We start from the raw sequence: 14,229 nt of genomic DNA on the forward strand, positions 1-14,229 counted from the left end.
TCGTCGTAAAAACGGTTTAAGCTACGCCCTTTAATTAACAGTAGCTGGTGTCGCTGTTTTCAATGGGTTTTTTTTTTAACAGCGCTCACGTTGTGTCCATTTAAAAACAGTGTTGTTTTATATTCTGGCCGCAACACAGTCCATACGTATCAGTTTGAAGAGCGCACAGTCGTATTGCAATTGAAATTTCCACCTTGTATCTCAATACGGGTTTTGACATTTGTTTTATTGTGTGCATGGACTTTGTTAACCACTTAACAAAAGGGTAGCCCATCAATAACGACAACAAATCAATATAAACATAGGTAGTCTGCTTCGTATGATTTACATTCAACAAATAAAAATATATTATTACTACAATAACCATTGAGTGTTGTGTATCAAACGTTGCTCTTAATAAACTCCATTAAAGCGTCGATCGTTTATGTCGCGTGTAATATTTGCAGCCACGGTCTGTGTAACGCATAATAAAAGCAATTTCAGTTACAGCGTTGCCGGGTGTCAGTGTGAAATTGGAGTTGCCATGGACTGGTTGGTGTTGCCAAATTACCTTATATCCACTGGCCCAAACGATGTGTAGGCCTTAATTACTTTTTGGTTATTAGAATTATAACATTTAGATTTAAGAAATAGATTTTAAATTTAAATTTAAGGACATTTATTAAACTTATTTCGAGTTTGATAAAAAATAGCAAGTTTTGTATAATGAACTTTTATATATGTAGAATAGGGATCGCAGCACATAAAATAAAACTTCCACTGTTCCGAAATCTTCTTTTATAATAATAATTTAAAAATTAACACTTTTATTATGTCTTGCTCATTTTTCAACCGTCTTCGCCATCTTCCTTTTCTCTATCTTGAGTCTCTGTCCTTCATTCTGTCTGTCATTCTCTTCTCTCTTTCTTTCCATTTTCTCTCACTCACACTTAACGCTCCGTTCCACACGATTTTCATACGTTCCGTTCTTACCAACCCTACATCTATGTATTATCATATTATGAGTGAACAAGCTCAGGATCGACTAGCTGTTAAACGGATACCGTAACCCATAGAAATCGCAAAACGAACGTCTCCATTAACTTTAAGGCACGAGGTCGAAGTCTTAATTTTGATTTATAACGACTATCCCGTCTTTCAAAATAGAAAATTGGTCTCAATTAAAATAATTTTAATGCATCTTAAATTTATAACTGATCGTGGTGAAAGTTTTACCATTCCAATATGTAGGTATTTACGAAAGTTAATAAATTTTAAATAGTCTTTGTAGTGAAAAAAAAAAACAGTTTCCAAAGATACTTAACTTACTTATAAACCACATTAATTTAAAGTTGCAATCGAAATAAATAAAAAATACTTTATTCGAAATTGTCTGACAACTACTTTAAAATCCATATATAATATTGCTTGAATTCATCTACTAAGGAATAGCCGACACAAATTAGGGGCACTATTATATATAGAGACAAAAGTAAAGCAGTATAATATAATTTGGAACGTCTGGTCCCTATGTCTTGTTGGTTTATCCCGCGGCTGGCTAGCACGATCGTAGCTAGTGCCAAAACGCTGCCTCCACTAAGCCCATACCACAAGCTACGTCGTAGACTTACGAAATCATTTTTTGTCCTCTGTGTTGACAGAAAATTTAAATAAGAAATTACTGATCAAGAATCTACTAAAATCTTGAACAAGTTAAATGAAGCTCTTTAGGCATCATTATTTATTTGAATTTTAAATTGCAGAGCATCTATAATAATTAATCCTCATTTCAGCAATTTGATATTCCGTTAAGTCTTTGATTAAGCATGTCTCCCTTTATTTGGTATTATTAAACTGTTGATATCCCATTTTGTTAGATTTTATGTTTTATATTTTGTAGAACTACTTTTCTTTAAGGTGGCTAAATGCCTGATAACTAAATTTTGAGAGTTTTTTTTCTCATTGTTGACAAATGACTACGAGGGTGCGGCTCAGTTCATGAAAGGCGTTATTATCGCTTATAGACTTTGGGGCTCAATTAATTTGCTGCATACTGTTGGCAAGGGCTATTTTTAAACTAATATATATAATTCTTATATATTTTTTAGTTTTTAATTATATTTTTTGGATACCAACATGTTATACATCAGCACAGAGCATTACAGGTAACACATTGATTTCACACTAAATGCTAACACAATTACAGGTATCTACTGTATGCATTGATAAAAAAAGCAGTTCGTTGTATAATACTAGAGCAAAAAATATATATTCAAGATTTCAGTTTGCTACTAAAGATTTTATTACACAATTCAGAAATCATTTTTACTTGATAGTATAGCTATACGCTATATTGCAAAGAACAATGTCGAAAAATTCGAATTCAAATAATCGTGAAGCATGTAATATTTAATAATACGAAATATTGGTTATAAGGATCAATTTCAATAAGACATATTAATTACCTAGAACATGATACACATTACATTCAGATTTACGACTAGTTAAGCTAATACGTAATAAAATACTTGACATAGTTGAGACTAACACAGTAATTTTATTTACGATAATACTTTTTGATCATATAGCTAGATAAGAAATTTATTCCCTGGTTTATATAGCGTAAAGAAATAATTCATAGTCCAAAATCATTCCTAGGTATTTTAAGAATACACGAAACACGTCGAATCTGAACGTTAGAATATTTACATATGTGTAATAATGTATATGTACTAAAGATTCGAATGGCGACTGTACTGTGATTTGTATAATCGAATTAATCTAAACTGTGTCAGTCAATCAAATGCACAAGGTATACAATAACGTCTAGCACACACGCACTCACACACACACTCACACACACACACACACACACACACACACAACAGTGTTTGTTTAATCAGGTGCACAGTGATGTCTATGCATCCAGGTGTTACGCTCAGATAGTGATCTGCGCATGATAATTTAAGAAGTTTAAATCTATACACATATAACAGTCAAAGATAGAACGGTTCACTATCTTTTTCATCTCTGTTTGTCAACAGTTTAATTTTCAATTCACCGGCTTCAATATATAACAAAAGAAAATAAATTAGAAATATTAGGTAAAATAGAAAAATCGTTATTAATATAAAACGTAAGGTCTAATTATGACCACAAACAAGCACATTATTTTTAATGTAATTAATTAAAAGCAGATAGGTATTTATTGTAAATGTTTGTAATGTTGTAAATGTTTTATTTAGGGTTGGTTTATTGTATCTAGAGAAGTTACACGATAAATCATTTGTAATTGCTGAAACCATGCCTTGTTTGATGGTCTTAATGTATTTATGGTGTATAATAAAGTAAATTTCTAATGTATCATTGATGATGATGTTTTTGTAATATTGTCCTTTATTGAATTATTTTCACTAAACGTAAAATTATGTTAATGTAAATATAATGGTGTGTTATTAGCTCATTTTTATTAGCTTGATATATACGTAATATGTATATAAAGGATTGATGATAATGCAATTATCTATTAAAATTATACGATTGTTCTCATGGTTAAAACATGGTAGGGTCTTGTGCCACCTACTAAGGTGTATAGCCGTTTCATGGGCTCCATCACCGAAATCGAACTCTAATTCCCAGTTAAAACTCCTGTAGTTACAAAATCTATAATCGGATAGAAGAACTTGAATGCTCAATGTTGACAGAGAGAATCTCATGTAATGGTGATGCATTAGATGTAAACGGTTGGATTACGAAATCATTCATAGATCGACCTAATAACCTGTTTTGACATATGATGCATCAAAAAGATAATTCTCACTTACTTTGAAATTGTCATTGTTAAAAAAACCAAAAAATCATAGTTTAAGAACAAGTAAAAAATAATTTTCTGCAAATAAAAAATTTAGATTGATTATGAGAAAATATTTTATCGTAAAAGAGCGTGGGGCGTTTCTTAAGATATTTTAAAATGAGTTTACTTTTTGACTGTCATTGACAATAATTGACATTTTTTCTAAATCACAATTTTTTAAGTTATAGGAAATTATTTTCTAGATTTTAGTTAAGCTAGCTAGAGACAGGCGTGTTATTTAGTTTTTTAACATTTATATATTTCTAAAGTTATTTACTTTGAAACGAGACAATTTAACCGCTTTTATGAATGGTTAATGTAAATTATTCTATATATTATACTCTAAATACAATAGAAATGGTTTGCAATCCCGCGCGTAAATTTTGTGTTACGCTCAATATTTTATCTATTTTGTATCGTTTGACAAATAGGTGGTACATTCCGCGTATGATCCTCGTTCTGCGGGTTTCCACGGTATCGTAAACCGCCAAACCGGTACCCAATAATGTATAAATCACACGATAGATGCGCGCCTGTTTTCTGTATGTCCATGATGCTATTTTTACCGACCTGTACCGACCCGTCGTTATTCTATCAAAACTAAGATAAAATATATAACATTACACCTCTGGTTACACCACACTCGTAACATATTAAAAAATGTGTCCGCGTCTTGTGAGTCCGCGCGGGTAGGTACCACCACCCCGCCTATTTCCGCCGTGAAGCAGTAATGCGTTTCGGTTCGAAGGGTGGGGTAGCCGTTGTAACTATACCTGAGATCTTAGAACATATATCTCGAGATGGGTGGCGCACTTACGCTGTAGATGTCTATGGGCTCCAGTAACCACCTAACACCAGGTGGGCTGTGAGCTCGTCCATCCATCTAAGCAATAAAAAAAAAAAAAAAAAAAAAAAAATTATAATAATAGCGCGAACTCAAAAGAATGTTTTGCTTGAATTAAGTAAATAATTTTCGAAATTAAGTCATGTCTCTCTATCAGGTGTAGATATTGTGTTTATCGTTTGTGAACTGTAGACAGAATCAAGTAATGACCTTATGTATTCCAATTATACTCGTAAAGGTAATCCGGAATTTACTACGTAAGAAAATCAAGAGTTTTACGATGCAAACGAATAGCGCGTTTATCTTCTTAATCTTGATTCTTCATTGTTGTTGGCTCATAGACGATCGCTCACTCAAGGAGGTTGTGATGGGCCGAGCAACGAGTGCACACATCACACCCAGGTTGAGTGAGTAACCGGGAACGAGCTATCTTCATTAATCTTCGTTCCGTCTTCTCTGCTATCACGTCCCTAAATACAGTGGCTGTATCTATACTAATATTATAAAGAGGAAAGATTTGTTTGTTTGTTTGTTTGTATTGAATAGGCTTCGAAACTACTGAACCGATTTGAAAAAATTTTTCACTGTTTGGAAGATACACTATTCCCGTGTAACATAGGGTATAATCTTATTTGAAAAAAATTAGGAACCCTTCCTAAAACTCTAATAATGTAACCCAAGGTGTAAAAAATTTGCTCAAATATTCTTTACATCGCGTACGCTGCGAAAACTATTGATGATAGAACAAAATAATGTACTACGACTTTGTGTACACATTATTATTTACAAAAAATATCGCGACAGCATATGTCTAACTATTATAGTTATGCCGCAATAAGTGTTCTTTTATTAAAAAAAATAAACAACATCAAATATCGTTGAAATTTTTGTTAAAGACTTGAGCGGAGTCGGATCGGGACGCTATAAGAAAAAAAAAAAACCGTTAGACCCTTAATCTCTGACGATGATATAAAGCGATTCGCGAAATTCTTACAACATTACGCGAATTAGGCTCGAATCATTGCATAAATCCATAAGAGCGTTATCGGGCTTGTTTGACGGGGCGATGGAAATAGACTGCTGTAAGCTTCGCTTGTAAACGATCGAACGTCTTACTCCGACTATTTTGGCCCTAGCGAGTGGAATGTAATGTTTTCATAATAAACACGTTTATAGCGTTCTATCACCTTCAACTAATTGCATTATGTTTTAAACCGTTCGCGCCGTAGGTACCGATTCGGAAATAATTTTGCAATAAGATATTAGTAAAGTTATTAGTTTAATATTGTGTAATCACTACATAGTATAAAACAAGCCGCTTTCTCTGTCCCTATATCTGTCTGTCCCTATGTATGCTTAAATCTTTAAAACTACGCAACGGATTTTGATGCGGTTTTTTTTTTTAATAGATAGAGTGACTGAAGAGGAAGATTTATATGTATAATAACATCCATAAAATAGTGGAGAAATTAATAATAAATAACAGTTCCCGAAGCGAAGCGAGGGCGGGTCGCTAGTTTTTTTATAAATTAGGATATCCCATAATATGTATTCATTCTAATATTGAGCTAACTGACTCAACTTTTAACACTGTTAAATCGAAAAAGCCTAAGTGGGAAAGTGGTACATAATTATTATTATTTACAGAGCGCGCAGTGCCTGGTCTACCCTCGTTTACATCACAATTAATTTAATTTGCTTTTTCACGGGCTTCTTCCATTCCCACATTGATGTGGAGGGTTGGAGGCGTGAATTTACTCGTGATTTGGTAACGGGGGACGGTAATTAAAGCACTTTTGAGGTTTCTCCATTTGTTTTTAAGTGTTTATTGCTACAAATAGTTGTTTGGAATGCTTTAACAATTACTTTAACATGTTACCGCAGCGGTGTGAAGGAAACATTTTAATCTTTAATTCGTTTGAATACGTTTGTATTTCTGTCCCTGATTTAAAATTGCTGATACTTTTTGTTAGCTCTTTAGTGTTGCTTATGCCAAATCACAAAAAAACATAAAAACTATAATATTAAATCACATTTTATTCATAAAATGCGTGTGAGATGAGCTTCCGTGTTGCATCCATGAAATGGATATTTGATATACACATGAATAAAAATAAAATTTAATTTGCAAATCGATTAATTTTAATAACGCAGCAAGGTTCTGCGGTCAGTATCGAGTTTTAGTGTATACCGTATGACAAGTAACGCGATAGTGTGCTGGTAGCGATGTCGGTATCGTGTGTCGTTAAATCGCTACACGCAACGGAAGCCGCCCACGAACGCATATCCGGCCACAACATCTCCGGATGCCTGCTGCCTGATATGATAAGGTTTCCCCGTTTTATGCTTAAAAAACAAATTTGAAAATATTCACAGATAGAAATAACGAATGGCGCTTTGTGTTCTAGTTATTATTGAAATATTGTATTCAGTTTTATCATTCAGTTTTTAGTTTACATCAATAATTAGTAAATTTCACATGAACGCTAAATACAGGCAAACAGCACACAAGTAATATAGTTATTTGGAATCATTTGAACGCTATAAGATTTACTGGATATACACAGTTCACAATTTGAGATAATATAGACGTAGTAGAGAGTATATTGGCGGATGCTTCTCAATTCTACTAAATTCTCAAGATAATTCGTAAACTAGTAAAATTATTTTGTGTTCGAATCACATAGCTTCACAGTTATCGTCACGGGAACTGCAACCTGATACTGCGACGTTGTTGTAAATCTCCACCTGAGTGAACTGTGACGTACATATATTTAGTTTAGGCACGCGCCCACGACGCCACCTTCAATCTAAGTTTCGCCAGTGTCGCCTGTACGCTCCTGCATAATGAAACGGGACCGTTCGTTATCCTGCAAACTTGTTCGATACTATCGGTGGTTACTTATTACTCATGTGCAGACTTCGTTTACTTAAGTTCCATTGAACAATCAAGTGATCGCCGTGCACATTCTGCGCCATTTCGTGCTTTATTGTTTGACGCGCTCGTCCGAATGTTTGTCTAGTTCGTGTCATTCACAATATTAACTCTTTTGTAAAGGGTAAAAGACATACAATGTGGAGAACATTGTATGTCTTTTACCCTTGAAAGGCGCTCGGATAGCGATCGAAAATTCAGTTATTGAATAATATCCGTTCTAATAATGGCTTTACTTACGCCTAAATTTGCACTTCAACATTAACTTTAACTTACACAGAATGTGTTTTCAAAAATATTTACTTAGCTTCCCAACGTTGCTTAAAGAATCCAGTGGTTTTAAAGGTTTTAGACTCACTAGGTTTTACGTGGGCGTTGTGAAAACCGTATTTTTCTTCTACCTTTCTTGGTGTGTAATTAGTAATACTAAACTACTGCTTATATTGTATCTATATGCCTAAATAGTCATTACTTTTAGTCGTAATTATAGTAGGAAAATTGTATTCAAGTGAAACCTTGATAAGCATTTGTAAACGAAATTAAGCGTGGCACTGAAGTAATTTGTCGGCTGGCTCTTCTCACCCTTTTCTGGTTTAGAAAAATAAACTCTATTTTCTTCTGAGAAGTTGTGAAATTAAGAAAAGTTTGAAGACAAGCTGTCACTGGCATCTAACTCTTTTGTTGGATGAAGACAATGAATAAGTGGATTCTTTAATGTTCCCGAGCAGTTTACAGTTTTAAAGATTAGCCGTCTCGAAATATTTATAATGTAATAGGATCAGTGTTTTCCAAAAGATCATTGAAATAATTCTGGCATGAAATTAATAACAACCTAAATTCATTAGGAAGAAAATAATCGTCTCATGCAACCAATCTTTGCATAACATTAATTTAAATATTTATTTAATTTCGTTGATTGTTTCATGAAGTGGTTACCGGAAGACATAACCATTATAAAGTGAATGTGGCCTTGAGATCTTAGTTCGAATTTACAATTTAATTATGTGATAACTCTCCGAACTTGAAATTGCAACGGTTAGTTGCTCGCGGCTGAAGTAAGTGGGCTGGTGATATTTACTAGTGCCGGCTGTGTCATCAGTAATTATTACTAATTATAAAAATTTATTAGAGATTCGTTTTTTATTTTTATACTACAATATTATTCCTTAAGCGTCACGGGAAAGATCGTTCGAACAAGAAGTCTACTTAATACCTTAGAAAAATTGGTAATCAATTGATCATCGGTGTACTCATATCGCTGATATGGGTACACCAGGCATCTTATCCTTTAGGTTGCACCGACTTAAAAACAAATCAAGGTCTGTTAAAGTGTGATATAAGTTACGACATAAGCTTTCTCGATATTATTACATAAAAGGAGATTGAAGGAAAATGTAGTTATCTATTCACGTGGCAAATTTTCCACGTATACCTAATGGTACTACACACATATATGTATAATGCGTAAGTATCTACAGGCAACACCACGACAGAGCACTTAGCGGAGCGTCGTTCGAGGCGGGGTCGCATCAATCACAACACAATTTTATATCAAATGTCGCTCTCAATCAATTTGTACTAGGATCGTTTTTTTTTTTTTTTTTTTTTTATTGCTTAGATGGTTGGACGAGCTCACAGCCCACCTGGTGTTAAGTGGTTACTGGAGCCCATAGACATCCACAACGTAAATGCGCCACCCACCTTGAGATATAAGTTCTAAGGGTCTCAGTATAGTTACAACGGCTGCCCCACCCTTCAAACCGAAACGCATTACTGCTTCACGGCAGAAATAGGCAGGGCAGTGGTACCTACCCGCGCGGACTCACAAGAGGTCCTACCACCAGTAATTACGCAAATTATAATTTTGCGGGTTTGATTTTTATTACACGATGTTATTCCTTCACCGTGGAAGTCAATCGTGAACATTTGTTAAGTACGTATTTCATTTGAAAAATTGGTACCCGCCCGCGGGATTCGACCACCGTTGCATCGCTATATACGAATGCACCGGACGTCTTATCCTTTAGGCCACGACGACTTCCCTACAACTAGTAATGACTAGATCTCCGCGTTATATTCACGTCTAACGTTTAAATACATAATATTTTCATTCAAAAATATGTTTCAGTAAATTTAAAAATTTATTTAGCTTTCATTTAAATATTTTAAAATAGTAAAAATAGTAAGAAACAAAAATTCTTAGGTGCTTAGGTGCTTAAGGCTTTATTTTAAGTACAATTCTCACAGTAATAGAAAATACCCGAGCGATATCATATGACGTTGTAACTCTGTCCGAAGGTGTAGCAGCTACGGACAGCAACTTTCCTAATGGATGGCGTAGTTTTGAGGAAACCACTACAGATAATTAGAGAGTTAGCCGCTCGCATGCTTGTCCATAATTGATCAAGACATTCTTACTTCAGAGGAGTATAACTTAATACAATGAAGTGTTCATTTTCGTTTTTTTCTCCTCACATTTATTTTTGCGTGGGTACATAGAAAAGACGAAATTTTCATTAATTTGAATTTCAAATTATTCAATTTCTTACGTTGCGGCTTGTTTTCGTAGAATAATTATAAGGAATTAATTTTGTCGCAATATGATTATATTGAGTGAGCAATGGGTGGGTACAAGTATGTCGGCACAAAGGCGCGTGTTTATAAAACAATTCAGCTCGGTTTCTCGGTCTAGCAATGTGTATCGCAAAGGCTATAAAAATAAAGGCCAACCCGTACTACGGTCTTCAATCTCGTTGCGGGGAGAGCGATCGAAAGATTCGTTTTATTTATGTTTAAAAAAATTAAATATAAAAAAATAAGTGTATGGACAATTTTGGACAATACACTCGGAATTCCATACTGTTATAGCAGATCCTAAGAGTATTTTTTTCAGTTTTCGCGAGTAGTAGATTCATATCTATTTATATATTTATATCTATTTATAATTATTTAAAAATTTGTTTTACGTTGTAATCTCGCGGTTTTTATCGACATTATATTATTCCTGGCGCTTCAAATACTTTGAAGTTTTTGTAGTCATGGACTACTGATGACGACAAATTTGGTCCTAAAATCCTTAAAACCTGCTTATATCTTTCGAAATCAGTTAATTACTGTGTGCGTAGAAAATAATTCATACTGTTACTGATTGGTAGATTTATATTACTATACGTTTACAAGAAAACTAATTGTTTGTGCTTTTAGAAGTGTGGATGCTTAAAGAATTTATTATGCTGAAAATTTTATAGTAGAAATATTAATATTACAGTAATGTTTCAACTACTCGTATAAAAAACTAAAGTTATTTTATTTTTTGTTTTGGTTCGGATTCGACATTTACTTGAGATTTTTAAGATTAAAATGTATTTTTGCGTAATCAAAATATGTACAAATGTAATTCAAAATCGAAATTATCTTTGGAATATTCCACAGTTAACCTCAAAATAGCTTTTATTTGTAGTTATTAAGTTTTAATAATAAGCTGGTCTACATTTATCAGTTTGCGAATGACAGGGGACCCTCTATCTCGACTAATCTTATCAGTAAATATCTGGAAATGGGAAGCTGCCGAATCGATACTCTGTTAATCATTTTGACTAGTACATTAGGTATAAAACACACACTAAAGTTGTATTGTATAGTAAATGAATGAAAATTTTCGTAGCTTATTAATAAGTCTAATAAAAAATCTCTTTAGTTCAAAAGTGAATGGAAGGAAACGTGCAAATTCTTCTCTTGAATGGCTCAGTAGAATTAAAATTCGGGACCGGCTTACTTTAAGTTTGATTACATTTTAATTATTACTGTGGAACCTAAGCTATTTAGAACATATTCAATATTCAAATGTAATTTTCTTTCTTAAAGTCTGATTATTCAAGAAACTTGAATGTAAATTGTACAAGAACATTGAATTTAATCGGAGCACAGTTACATTTATTGAATGCACGAGACAGCAGCTTAAATGATCTATTTAAGACGTTATTCTTCATTGATTGGTCCACAATGGTATGTACGGAGGCCAACAAGTACTTACAATTGAACGTTAAAATAACATTACTGAACTCTGTGATGTAACTAAAGTCTGTGAATTCAATTAAAAAAAAAAAAAACGAAACATAGAAAAAGTATTTGAACATGGAATTATTATATATTCGTTTAAGGAAATCATAATATATTAATTACAGCGGAATATCATAAAACTCACCGTTGCAGAGCTGGCACTCATTTTCTTTGGGCCGCAAAAAATCAGCAAATAGTACGTAACAAAAGCGATTTGATGCTTTACGAGTGCAATTAAATAACGGAACGCGCATAAAACAGAAAACAGAAAAGGGGAAACTATTAAAACCCGTTATCGGTGCAAAAACATAATAATTAATGGGGTGTTTGATTAGCATGTTTGGAGTTGCGATCGCGGCGGAGTACGAGAGCGGAATGTAGCCAGACGAGCGAGGCACAGGGATCCGCGCCGACGGGCGGGCGGTTATAAGCGACCAGAGCGGGGTGGTATCGACACATACACTAATATCACATTACGTACATATAAAAGCTGCACTTTAAATGTCTATTAAAAAGATAAATATGAACATCTGTGGAAGGTCCCGGTTCGATAACCGAGTCCCGGTATAGATTTGTTTTTTTAAAACTGATAACATTCAAGAGTATATTTTTTGTTGACTTTTTTTTTTCTTCTTCATGTTTTTATTATTTATTTATTATCAATGTTTATTTAATGGTAATAGCACCGAAAACAGGATTTTCCCTAATCAAGCTCTAAATAAAAATCGGCCAGTATTTTAAGGGGCTTACGGCTGTAATGTGAGTCATTTTCGTGTGAAGGTCTTGGATAAGGCTTCGTTCTTTGTGAGTAATGCCCAATTGTGGCTTCTGCGATCGATAGGTCATCGCAGTGTTATTTAGCTACAGTTCTTTTTTCTAACGAGTAACGTCGATAATGGTTGAAAATCAGAATTAATCGACGTCAATTCGTATTTATTAAGGCCATTCCATAGAAGGATATAGGAGAAATAAAGCATCAAAATTTACGAAATTGGAATACGTTGTTTTTGTTAAACGGTAGTGCCATTGTATTCCAACCCGTATTGGAACGTAAGCTACTGGACCGTCAATTGAAAAACGCAGAGTCGTTTATTTTAGACTTTCTGCCCATCACTGCTGTGGTGCAATCGATTTTATATTTCAAGGTTGGTAACATTAACATTTTGATGTCTGTGTGCTCCCTAAAACCTAGGTAGTTTAATACTGGACAAATTCACATAAGTACGAACATGAACAGAATATGATGTGAGCTGTACTTGTAAGCTGTACATATGGTAAATAAACAGGCGACAGTTAAATTGTAATTTCACGGCTCGTTGGCAATTTTCATTGGCGATTAATTCTTGCCGTGATTCTAGGCCAGGAGGCAGACGTTGCCTTGGGGAGAAGATTTTAACAGTTTATGTCATTTAGATTACATTCATAAGGGTTTTTGATTTGGCTTTTACAATAGTTCTAAAATATAAATTCGAAATGTAAAAATACTATGTATATTAGCTTACTACTTATATATAGTATATATATATATATATATATATATATATATATATATATATATACATATACCAAGACATAAAATGAAAACAAGAAGATCATTTTCAAGAGATATTTTAGACTTTAAGAGATATTAGAGTATTCAAAGAAGATTTATTCATAATTTATCAATAATTACATTGTACTCATGGAATCATTCACAGATAGGCAGACCAGCCAACGGTGCCACTGGTGTTAAGTCATTACCGAAGACCACGTGAATGCCGTTTATCACCTTGAGGTCATAATCGCAATTCTAGTGCAAGACTCTTATTTAATTTAGACGCCACTTAAATATATTATAAGAGCAGCTCGTAATTTTTTTAATTGAATATATTGTTTGGAATTTCATAAATTAATTCGAAAAAATCTAGCTCTTACGTCAGAAAAGTATAATTTATCAATATAACGAAATGTCTGTAGAAAAGTACGTCTCTCTGGGTGTCGGTTTTTGAGACCCAGGAGCTTTTGAAGCTCTGAACTTTATACGGCAGCCTTTTTTTGGCCTCAGAATATACGTAAGTTATGAGAATGAGTTGGGCTTTCTTTGTATAATTTTTACATGGCTTCTGTTCGAAATTGAAATGCGTGTAGCTAGTTTAGCAATGATATTATATTTGTCATAAACGTTATTTTATGGGGTAAATTTCATTTTCATATTCGGGAAAACAGGAGCACCTATCACTTCGATGATCTATGGTCATGCTGACATTATAAATAAAAAGTTGTGTTATGCATAAAAGTTATGGTGATTATAAAACAAACGTGTGCCGTTAAAAACATTGTGGCTTTTCCCATCCCAATTTCTGTCAAACTGTATTGTAGAAATTTATGTTTGCCAGTTTCGGGAAATAATTGAATGTGAAGTCGGCGACCATATTTCACGACTGATGCTCCGTGCTCTAATGACATTTATTACGAATAGTTCATTAACGTAATGCATGTGCATAGTACAGGCCAAACCAACCAAAACCTTGAACAAAATTAGTTTGATAAACCAGTACATGATGATTACAATACTTACGA

The 14,229-nt window shown here is 33.7% G+C and overlaps 1 protein-coding gene and 1 non-coding gene across 2 annotated transcripts in view; both read right to left on the reverse strand.

Annotated features, from left to right (window-relative positions):
• Positions 1–14,229, reverse strand: part of LOC101736589 (matrix metalloproteinase-2) — a 205,457-nt gene that overhangs the window by 31,474 nt on the left and 159,754 nt on the right. The gene's annotated exons all lie outside the window — the stretch shown is intronic.
• Mir307 (microRNA mir-307) lies at positions 5,009–5,104 on the reverse strand. The gene has a single exon (NR_107249.1). It is a non-coding gene; the product is annotated as a microRNA mir-307 (primary transcript).

Source organism: Bombyx mori, chromosome 8 (genome assembly GCF_030269925.1).
Source record: "Bombyx mori chromosome 8, ASM3026992v2".
NCBI lineage: Eukaryota > Metazoa > Arthropoda > Insecta > Lepidoptera > Bombycidae > Bombyx > Bombyx mori.